This window comes from Mobula hypostoma, chromosome 15 (genome assembly GCF_963921235.1).
Source record: "Mobula hypostoma chromosome 15, sMobHyp1.1, whole genome shotgun sequence".
NCBI lineage: Eukaryota > Metazoa > Chordata > Chondrichthyes > Myliobatiformes > Myliobatidae > Mobula > Mobula hypostoma.
The window spans coordinates 61,674,423-61,686,766 of record NC_086111.1 but is presented as its reverse complement, the minus strand read 5'-3'; the positions used below and the strand labels follow the sequence as shown (position 1 = coordinate 61,686,766).

General features: G+C 44.7%; 1 protein-coding gene across 1 annotated transcript in view; it reads left to right on the top strand.

Annotated features, from left to right (window-relative positions):
- The window catches only part of slc6a11b (solute carrier family 6 member 11b), a 223,071-nt gene that overhangs the window by 69,382 nt on the left and 141,345 nt on the right, over positions 1–12,344 (top strand). The window lies entirely within an intron of this gene.

Below are 12,344 nucleotides of genomic sequence, written 5' to 3'. Positions count from 1 at the left end.
CTAACCACTATGCTACCAATCCCCTTTCATGTACAGTTTTCACTCCTTGCCTAATTAAATGATTCAATTGACCAGACGGTTATGGAATTTCGAAGCAGAGGCACAGCCAATGATAAAAATAGATTTGAGTTCAGGTACACAAACACAGAATCAGTTACATCAATGAATTTTTTTGTATATGATGCAAGTCCATGTTGAATTGCCATGTCATGCTTGTCACAGACCAGTTGTTAAAGTGCGTAGGGGTTTTCTAAACCACCTCCATATTCCACAATGATAGCAGTCAGCAAATGTCAATGCTTAACCCTGGTGGTGCAACAATTTGTTGTAAAATCAGAAAATAAGACCAAAAGACACAGGGGCAGAATTAGGCCATTCACCCCTTTGGGTCTACTCCGCTTTTCTGATTTATTATTCCTTTCGACTCCCATTCTCCTGCCTTCTCCCTGTAACCTTTGACAAGAAAATACTGCGATACCCAGCCTCTGTGGAGAGAGAAACAGAATTAAATGTTCACCTCAAAAGTTAACCCTGTTTCTCTTGTCTGACCTGTTTCCAACATTTTCCTATTTTTCAGTTTCAAGAATCTGCAGTTTTACACGCATTTGTAACTCTTTGTTAGTCATTCACTATAGCATTAGATAAAATTAAATGAAGTAATAATCTTCGCTATCTTCAGGAGTATCTAGGCCAGTGCTGTTCGCTAATGCAGTGGCTGCCCCATTTCATTTGAGTATCAGATCACCACAGGTAAGAGAGGTGTGTCCTTCTGATGAAGAAGACATGCCACTAACAGATTGGCCTGTTTTATGGTCTTACCATGATCAAGAGCCAGCTGTGCCTCATTTGGTAACCCAGATGCCTCTAACTCAGAAGTCTCTGGGCTCAAATTTCCCCCCACAGACAGAAAAGTCCAGACTGTGAGAATCCTGCACTTTGCACAGTGCTGTCTTACACAAGGTCTTGTCCATTCTCCGGGATGATCAAGGGGGTATGGCATGCATTGTCTCAGAGAGAAGCAAGGGATTATTCCATGTCATCCTGGCCAAGACTTATCCCGTAGCTACCATGATAAGAAAACTAAGAATAAGAATATGGTAGCATAGTGGTTACCACAATGCTTTACAGTACAGGCGACTGGGGTTCAATTCCGGCTGTGCCTGTAAGGAGTTTGTACGTTCTCCCCGTAACTGTGTGGGTTTCTTGTGGGTGCTCTGGTTGCCTCCCACAGTCCAAAGATGTACCAGACGGTAGGTTAATTGGTCACTGTAAATTGTCCCATGATTAGGCTCGGATTAAATCGGGGGATTGCTGGACACGTGGCTCAACAGGGCTGGGAGGGCCTACTCTGCGCTGTATCTCAAAAAATAACTAAATAATAAATAAGAGAAAAGGATTATCACATTGCTGTTTGTAGGAGCTTGCTGAGTACAAATCAGCTGTTGTGTGTTCCACACTGCGGATGTGGTTACACTTTTTAAAAAAAAATTCAGAGGTCTGTAAAGCAGGTTGGGCCATTGCAGGAGGCGCCATAGAAACACAAAGTCATCCTTTCCTTTCAAGGTAATTGAATGAAATTGCCACCTTAGTCTATTCAGCTAAAGAATAACACTATTCCCTGAGCTGAAGGGCCTGGATTGGGGCTCACAACATATTAAGGTTTTTGTTCAGTTCAGTGGTACTTTCATTTCAAAGATGATAAGTCCTTTAAGTTTGATGAAAGAATTTTCCTTCACCTTGTATTTCTGAAGAGCTCCATTCCTCCCTGGGACCAAGGTCCAAGGGCAGTGTTTGTCCCTTCCCTCACCTAATGATGATGAATGAGGTTTGGCTAATTTTGCTTACTTCATTTTACACTGATGAGAAAATTAATTTGCAATTCCACAGCCATGGAAAGATTAAATACTTGTTGCCTGGCAACCGCAAAAATAAATCATGTGGGTATTTGCAATTTTTCTGTCTTATGTCCTTGCTTATACATTCAAATATTCTCGGCATAAGCACTCCAACCTGGACCTGTTTATTAATATTAAATGTAATTTTCACAATCAAGCTGTGCTATAGCTTTGAGATTGTAGGGTAATTAAATGAGAGCGCAGACACTATGAATCATGCAAGGAAAGTTATAGAAAAAGACAGGTTCACTTCAGGTAAAGGTACTTCAGCCAGTAACTTACTTGAGACACAACCAGAGACAGCTAGAGAGGGAATGGGAAGGAGATTCTCTAGGATAAGCAACATACACACAAAATGCTGAAGGAACTCAGCAGGTCAGGCAGCATCTGTGGAAAAGAACAAACAGGCGACGTTTTCGGCCGAGACCCTTCATCAGGAACTTTAGTTCTGGGGAGAGATTGACTGGGCTTGTTTCCCCTGGAGTGAATGAGGCTGAACAATGGCCCGATAGAAGCGTATTGGATGATGAGAGGTATAGGTGGGTAGGATAGTGAAAATATCCTACCCTACCCAAAGTAGGGGTATGACAGCAACATTGTGATAGATTTAAGTTGTGAGGAGGGAGATTTAAGGAAGATCTGAGGAGGGAGTTTCTTATACAGAGAATGTTGCTAGCTGGCATGCACTGCCAGAAGAAGTGGTGCTATCAGGTACAATTACAATATTTAAGGGGCATGTAGACAAACACTAAGTAGGAAAGGTAGAGAAAGATACAGCCCTAATATAGACAGATAAGATTAGTGTTGATGGACAAAATGGAGGACATTGAAATTGTAGGCCAAAGGATTCATTTCTGTGCTGCACAACTCTGTGGGTGGTGGAGTGGAGATACGTCTCTACCAAAGGAGGTGTAAGGCGCTCATTTCCTCCACTAGCCTGCAAGTCACCTTTGGGCAAGGTGTAGTAACTGCTTATCCCCTCCCCACCCGATCAGGGTCACATGAAACCATGGCAGCAATGGTGGTTGGTCACATGAGCAGCTGGAGCACATCACAAGCTCTGGTTATGCGACCACTGATGCCAGGCAGACAATCTCTGAAGAGTATTGGTAATGACTGAAGTCACCCATCTTGTAAAGATACCACCCGGAAGAAGGCAATGGCAAACAACTTATGTAGAAAAATTTGCCAAGAGCGATCGTGGTCATAGGCCATGATCGTCTACATCATACAACACGGCACATAATGATGACGGTGGTAACTCTGTGAAGTGAACTGATAGGTCAGATTGAACTGGTTTGACGCAGGTTTCTCCTGCTACTGCACATTTCAGCTGTGCTCTGCAGGCCCAGTCAAAGTAAAAGCCTGGCTTTCACACCGTCCCTGCAAAGTGGGCGTTGTAACCAAGGCTCAGGCAGCGGATTGTCAGACCTTACCTCTGACATTGCGGCATCTGGCTGCTGTCTGAGGCTTTTAAGCTGTTTTTTTAAAGTGTATCTGATAAGCAGAAAAAATGAGAAGAAAATGCATCAGAATAATAAAAAGTATAAATGTACTTTCTGCTGTTTAGTCACAGATTCAGATAAATTTATCACATGTACTCTACATCAGAGCACACAGTGAAATGCGTCATTTGCGTTAACAACAAACCCAGTTTAGGAATTTACTGTGGGCAGCCTGCAAGTTCAAAGTTCAAAGTACATATAAGTCATCATATATCACCTTGAGATTCATTTTCTTGCAGGCATTTACAGGAAAATAAAGAAATACTGTAGAATTTATGAAAAATACCCAACATTGCAAAAGAGGACAGATCATGTAAATAATAAATTGAAAAGTAGATAAATAATTCTGAGATACTGTATGCAGGTTGTGGAGTCAGTTTGATATTGAGGTGAATGAAGTTATCCATGCCAGTTGATGGTTGTAGGGTAATAACTGTTCCTGAACCTGGAGGCGTGAAACCTAAGGCTCCCGTATCTCCTGGCCGATGGCAGCAGCAAGGAGAGAGCATAGCCTGGATAATGGAGGTCCTCGATGATGGATGCTGTTTTTCCTGGTGCCAAAGAGCAAGAAGTTAAATGTATAGTCGACGTTTCGGGCTGAGACTCTTCATCAGGACTGGAGAAAAAAAGTTGTGGAGTCAGAGTTAGAAAGTTGGGGGAAGGGAGTCCTGATGAAATGTCTTGGCCCGAAATGTCGACTATTTTCTTTTCCATTGTCGCTGCCTGGCCTGCTGAGTTCCTCCAGCATTTTGTGTGTGTTGCTTGGGTTTCCAGCATCTGCAGGTTTTCTCTTGGAAGTTAAATACATTGCTATCTGATGTCCAATTTGTTCTCGATGTCTGTGTTGCAATGCTGTTGAAATCATGCTACAGGTGGCCAGTGAGGAGTTCATAACCAGTGGCTCTCTGCTGTGCTACCAGGCACAAGTGAGGAAGTTTTAGCACAATGTTTAATAATACATGTTTGTATGAATGAACTGAATTACTGCAAGAAGCTGGTTACAGCAACTTGAATTTCCATCGGTATCTATTGCATTTTTAATATCAATGCTATAAGGCCCTGATTTGACTTGACAGAATGTTCCTGAAGCTGTGGTGGGTGCATGTGAGCTGTAGCCCACCATTAGTATTTCTCTGACTGATAGCTGATCCTTGTACACAACAAGGGATAGCTATAAAATAAAAATTTACAGCCCAATTTTGACAGGGGCTTCACATTCTTTTCTTACTTTTTACATAGAACTTAGAACAGAAATCTACAGCACATTACAGGCCCTTCAGCCCACAATGTTGTGCTGATCATGTAACCTACTCTAGAAATGGCTTATCCGTGTAAGCGGAACAAGTGCTACACATGCCCTTACACTTCCTCCCTTACCACCATTCAGGGCCCCAAACAGTCCTTCCAGGTGAGGCATCACTTCACCTGTGAGTCGGCTGGGGTGATATACTGCGTCCGGTGCTCCCGATGTGGCCTTTTATATATTGGTGAGACCCGACACAGACTGGGAGACCGCTTTGCTGAACATCTACGCTCTGTCCGCCAGAGAAAGCAGGATCTCCCAGTGGCCACACATTTTAATTCCACATCCCATTCCCATTCTGACATGTCTATCCACGGCCTCCTCTACTGTAAAGATGAAGCCACACTCAGGTTGCAGGAACAACACCTTATATTCCATCTGGGTAGCCTCCAACCTGATGGCATGAACATTGACTTCTCTAACTTCCGCTAAGGCCCCACCTCCCCCTCGTACCCCATCTGTTACTCATTTTTATGCACACATTCTTTCTCTCACTCTCCTTTTTCTCCCTCTGTCCCTCTGAATATACCTCTTGCCCATCCTCTGGGTCACCTCCCCCCCTTGTCTTTCTTCCCGGACCTCCTGTCCCATGATCCTCTCATATCCCCTTTTGCCTATCACCTGTCCAGCTCTCGGCTCTATCCCTCCCCCTCCTGTCTTCTTCTATCATTTTGCATCTCCCCCTCCCCCTCTAGCTTTCAAATCCCTTACTTACTCTTCCTTCAGTTAGTCCTGACAAAGGGTCTCGGCCTGAAACGTCGACTGCGCCTCTTCCTATAGATGCTGCTTGGCCTGCTGCATTCACCAGCAACTTTGATGTATGTTGCTAGAAATGGCCCAGTGTTTCTCTACTGCATATCCCTCTATTTTTCTAAGCTTCATGTGCCTGTCTAAGAGTCTCTTAAAAACCCTATTGTATCTGCCTCCACCACCGTCGCTGGCAGTGCATTCCACGCACCTACCACTCTCTGTGTGAAAAACTTACCTCTCACATTCCCCTCGACCTACTTCCAAGCACCTTAAAACTATGCCCTCTCGTGTTAGCCATTTCAGCCCAGGGACTTAGCCTCCAGCTATCCACACGATCGATGCCCCTTATCATCTTATACACCTCTATCAGATCACAGCTCATCCTCCATCGCTCCAAGGAGAAAAGACCAAGCTCATACAAGCTGTTCTCATAAGGTACGCTCTCTAATCCAGGAAACATCCCTGCTTTTTGTCACAAAAATCATTCTCCTGCTGCTCTTCTGGAGCCATTTTTTTGAAAATTATCATCTTTACATCGAGCTTAGAAAAATAAAGGGCTATGGGTAATCCTAGGTAGTTCTAAGGTAAGGACATGTTCGGCACTGCTTTGTGGGCTGAAGGGCCTGTATTGTGCTGTAGGTTTTCTATATTTCTATCTCTCATCAGCTTTTAGAAGCAATATTTCATCTTCCGTTGGTACAAATGGTACAATCTGCTGAATTCGAGTAAGATTGCTCCATCGATGGATCGCTTAGAATTACAGACGTGGAAATGAGATCCCTACGTAAGGCCTACTCACCATAAGACCTGGATTTTTGTGACATGCGCACTTCAGGAGGCGCGCTGTGCGTTTAGAGAATTTCATTCGAAATGCCAAATTCGTGATCTTAAAAGCAGTCAAGTGTCTGTAACGTGTTAGTTGTATGTGCCATGAAGTAGACACGTTATAGATATAGTCACAGTGTTGTGAGACAGGTGGCCAGAACTTAATCACACAACACTGTCAGCTCACTAGCTGGCCAACTGGAGACCTAATTAACAGTGACAAATTAAAGTATTCAGATTCAGAATCAGAGTCAGGTTTAATATTACCGGCATATGTCATGAAATTAGTTGTCATTGCTTCAGCAGTATGATGCAATGCATAATAGAAAAAAAACATGAATTACAGTAAGCATATATATATTAAATAGTTAAATTAAATTAGTAGTTTAAAAATAGAAATAAAGAAGTAATGAGGCAGTACTCATGGGTTCAATGTCCATTCAGAAATCGGATGACAGAGGGGAATAAGCTGTTCCTGAATCTCGAATGTGTTCCCTCAGGTTCCTATACCTCCTCCCTTATGGTAGCAATGAGAATGAGGCAATACATGGGAGACGGGGGTCCTTAATGATGGATGCTTCCTTTTTGAGAAATCACTCCTTGATAATGTCCTGGAATACCTCAGAGCCTAGTTCCCATGATGGAGCTGACTAAGTTTACAATTCTCTGCATCCATAACTATATGGCAATATTGTAACATAGCCGAGACTGTGCAAAATGTGAATGTCCTGGTACATAATTAGAACTCATGACTGAATTTTGTTGAAATGTAGTAAACTGTACGAAGATTTGCCAGCCAGGAGTTGGAGTTCTGACTGGCTGCATCACCGTCTGGTGGGGGGAGGCGGGGGCTACTGCACAGGATCGAAGTAAGTTGCAGAAAGTTGTAAAATTAGTTAGCTCCATTACGGGTTCTAGCCGCCTTGGAATCCAAGACATCTTCACGGAGCGGTGCCTCAGAAAGGCGGCATCCGTCATTAAGTACCCCTGTTACCCAGGACATGCTCTCTTCTCATTGTTACCATCAGGAAAGAGGTACAGTAGCCTGAAGGCACATAGGCAGTGATTCAGGAACAGCTTCTTCCCCTCTGCCATCCGATTTCTGGGTGGACATGGAACCCATGAACAAAACCTCACTATTTTTCTACAATTTATTTCTGTTTTTGCACTACTTATTTTAACTTAGACCCGGCTGGTGGCGTAGTGACATCAGTGCCGGACTTCGGGACGAAAGGTCCCGAGTTCGAATCCAGCCGGCTCCCCTGCACGCTTTCCATCCGTGCTGGATCTCTTTGGAAACTCACCTGGCAGAAGGCAATGGCGAACCACTGCTGTAACTTGCCTCGTACGCAGTTCCCCACTACGTCAGAGAGGTGTGGAGGGAAATCGCCCGCTAACCGGAGAAACTCCGAATGTGACGTACCTTTCCTTTATTTTAACTTAAGTATTTAATATAAATGCATATAGCAACTGTAATTCAGTTTTTTCTATAGTTATCATGTATTTCATTGTACTGCTGCCGTCAAATTAATAAATTTCATGACATATGTTGCTGATATTAAACCTGATTCTGATGAAGGATCTCAGCCCAAAGTGTCAACAGCTTACTCTTTTCTGTAGATGCTGCCTGACCTGCTGAGTTCCTTCAGCATTTTGTGTGTGTTGCTTAAGATTTGCGAACCTTTCAGTCTAGCTTTTCAAACCAGGCTGGTTGGAAGATTGTGTGGGTGGGACTGGGAACAGCTCCTTACATTATGACACAGAAAGTAGTCACTGGGCTATCAGGTCCATCCTGGCCCTCAGTACAGCAACACCATCTGCCCCTTGCCCTTTCTTATTTCTCTGTAACTCTGCAACGTATTCTTGGTCTCACATCAGCATCAAGTCCCCTTTGATTCTTATCTGCACTAAAAATTAATGTACAGCTAGTTAACCTACCAGCACGTCATTGGGATATGGAGGGATATCAGAATTCCTGCTGGCTCTCGATGAAACCCATGCAGCCACAGGGAGAACGTGTGAATTCCACTAAGGCATCATGTCTGGTTGGTACAGCCACAAGGCAGCAACACTAAATTCTGCTCCATCAGACCACCCTTATGGATCTCCCAGCCTTCCTAACATACTTGGTGATTCAGCGAGTGTTTGACTAATTATCATCAACACTGTGCAAAGAGAGCTCTTATGGGATGTCCTCCTCAGGTTTGGCTGTCCCAATAAATTTATTAACATCCTCCACCAGTTCCACGGTGGGATGACTGCTCGGGTGACCATAGGACAAGAGTCCGAGCCCTTCCTTGTACGCACAGGGGTGAGGCAGGGGTGTGTACTAGCACCAATGCTCTGTAACATCTTCCCCTTGTGTGTTACCAAGCTTCTCCACAACGAGATTGAACACAGCAGCGATGTGGCAGTGGACGTCAGATTAGATGGCAACCTCTTTGACATCAGGAGGCTCCACGCAACCACCAAACTCCGTTGAGAGTGGGTCCTGGAGCTGCAGTATGCAGACGACTGTGCTCTTGTGGCCCATATGCTGGAAGATTTTCAGACTGTCCTTGCTGTGGCAGTGAGTGCGTACAGCAGGATGGGGCTGACTGTCAATACCACCAAGACAGAAGTGGTTTGCCAATGGAGTACCAGTGTCCCACCCACTCTACCTGCCTTCACTGTTGGTGATGAAAAGCTGTCAGTAGTGCCATCTTTCAAATATCTGGGGAGCATTCTCTCTGAGGATAGCGGCACTGACAACGACATCCAGAGCCGCATTAAACAGGCATCAGCTGCCTTTGGGAGACTTCGGCGTAGAGTCTTTCAGAACAGGAGCCTTTGTCCCTCCATAAAGGTCGCCGTATACCAAGCAGTCTGTGTCACCAGCCTCCTTTATAGCTGTGAAGCTTGGGTAACCTACAGCCGTCACATCAAGTCCTTGGAACGCTTCCACATAAGCTGCCTCCAGCGCATCCTGGGAATTACCTGGCGTGAGCGGGTGCCTCACACTGAAATACTTGTAAAGACCAACTGCAGGAGTATTGAGGCCATGATCACCCAGCATCAGCTGCAGTGGCTGGGGCACGTGATAAGGATGCCCCCATGTCGGCTACCCCGCAGAGTGTTGTACGGCCAGCTACATCATGGTCGACACTCAGCTGGAAGGCTGAAGAAGCGCTATAAGGATCAGATGAAGAATGCTTTAAGGAAGTGCAAGATCAGACCCGAGGACCTGGAGGATGTTGCTGCTGACCGTACCACTTGGTGACAGCTGTGTAGGGACAGGGTTCATATTCTGGAGATGGAAAGAACAACCAGAAGACAGCAGAAGGGAGCCAGGAGAAATGCAGCCATGGTTGCCACCACTACTACATATACATGTCCCACCTGCAATAGAGCTTGTGGGTCCAGGATAGGACTGTATAGTCATCAAAGATCTCACCGTTAAAGGAGTGGATGTCAGCATTGGATTTCAATGGACAACTGAAGAAGAAGATCATCTACATAATCTGTTTCTGACCCCTGTTCCGTGACACCTAGACCTATCAAAAATCAAACTTGGTCTTGAAAAGTTTAAATTAACTCATCATCTTACTTGGCCTAAACCTGCTGCCCTTCTAGAATAAAGGTATCACAGTTGCTCTCCTCCAGTCATCCGGCACCTTACCAATGGCCAGCAAAGAATTTAAAACCTGTGTCATGGCCCCAGCAATATCTTTCCTTGCTCTCCATATCAGCTAATTAAATGTCATGCCAGGTAATAATTGAACAGCTAGTCGATTAAAGGAGTGCTGATTTCTCTCCATGCAGCAGTGTTTTTTTTAAAATTTTCTAGGAATTTAAACTCCATGTGATTCTGACTTTTGTTACGATTGAATCCCCCACCAGTCTCCTGGTTTCATCTCTCACCCCACTTCCTGTGCTGCCAAGCCAGCTTGGTGCCACATAGTCGGATTTTGCTGCTATCCCGTGGGACATACCACCCCTTCCCCAGCATGGCGTATCTGTCTGAGAGGAGGAAGGTCGCTGGGGATGTCCTACCTGTCCCTGCTGCTTCGTCTAGTGGTCACCTGGTAATACAGATGTATAATTCCTTGAAAGTGGCATCAAAGGTAGGTGCGGTCATAAAGAGAGCTGTAGGCACATTGGCCTTCATAAATCAAAGGCCCAAGTACATGAGTTTGCATGTTTTGTTGAAGTTGGTGAGGCTTAATTTGGAGTACCGTGTACAGCTCTGGTCACCTGCCTACAGGAAAGATATCAAAAAGATCGAAAGAGTACAGAGAAAACTTACAATGATGTTTCTGCGACATGAAAACCTGAGTTATAGAACTTGGTTGAATATCTGAGGACTTTATTCCCTGGAGTGTAGGAAAATGAGTGGAGTTTTGATTGAGGTGTTAAAATTATGAGGGGTATAGATAGGGAAAATGCCAGCAGGCTTTTTCCACTGAGGTTCAGTGAGACAAGAGCTAGAGGTCAAAACTTTTCCATGGATGGCTTCCAGACTGTTCGGGCTGACCGGAGGTGCACTGAGAGCGGTAAGCGAAAAGGAGTTGGGGGCTTACTGTGCTGGTTAACACGGAGGCCGTGGATAGATATGTCAGAATGGGATTGGGATGTGGAATTAAAATGTGTGGCCACTGGGAGATCCACGGCCTCCTCTACTGTACCCGTTCTGACATGTTTATCCATGGCCTCCTCTACTGTAAAGATGAAGCCACACTCAGGTTGGAGGAACAACACCTTATATTCCGTCTGGGTAGCCTCCAACCTGATGGCATGAACATCGACTTCTCTAACTTCCGCTAATGCCCCAACTCCCCCTCGTATCCCATCCGTTATTTATTTATATACACACATTCTTTCTCTCACTCTCCTTTTTCTCCCTTTGTCCCTCTGACTATACCCCTTGCCCATCCTCTGGGTTTTTCCCCCCCCCCTCCCCCTTTTCCATCTCCCTGGGCCTCCTGTCCCATGATCCTCTCATATCCCTTTTGCCAATCACCTGTCCAGCTCTTGGCTCCATCCCTCCCCCTCCTGTCTTCTCCTATCATTTTGGATCTCCCCCTCCCCCTCCCACTTTCAAATCTCTTACTAACTCTTCCTTCAGTTAGTCCTGACGAAGGGTCTCGGCCCGAAACGTCGACTGTACCTCTTCCTAGAGATGCTGCCTGGCCTGCTGTGTTCACCAGCAACTTTGATGTATGTTGTTTGAATTTCCAGCATCTACAGAATTCCTCGTACTCACTTAGCAGGTTATTTCTGACTTCCCATGCACAGCGAAACATTGAAGCATGCAGTGAAGTGCATCATCTGCATCAAATCCAATCAGTGAGGATTGTGCTGGGGGCAGCCCACAAATGTCACCAGACGTCCAGTGCCAACATAGCCTGCCCACAACTCACTAACCCTCACCGTATATCTTTGGACTGTGGGAGGAAACCGGAGCACCTTGAGCAAACGCACACAGTCACGGAGCGAATGTACAAACTCTTACAGGAATCCGGCGGGAATCGAACCCGGATTGGTGATTGCTGCCACTGTAAAGCTGAGGGGTGGATGGTGTAAAGGTTTGCATGGAAGCTGGAGTGAGTTTAGTCTATTTTTATCTAAAGTGGAAGATGTTGGCAGTCTAATGAAATGTCATTAGCAACTTTATAATCCTTACAAATAATTCTCACATTATTAGTTTGCAAAACAGAAAAGAAAACACTCACAGATAAGTGTTTGTTACTTTCTTACATCTCTGGTTTGGTCCCGCAGTGTCTAATTTTTCCTCTCAATCGACGTACTGTTAAGTAATTGTGTGGAAAGGAAAGAGCTTTATTCAATTACATAGTCGAGTTACTCTAAAGTAAAGAAGTCAACTGATGTGCAGTGTTTTGTTGTTAAATAATTTCTCATAAGTTTCATGCCAAGCATGCAGTGCTGATAAATAATTAAATATGATGAAGCCAGAACCATACAGATTAAAATTTGCCAAAAGCTTAAAGAACACTATCGCCTGAGAAAGTGAACTCTCATTTAATTCTCTGCTGTCCATCGTCACTCAACTATTATCTTGCATGGCTT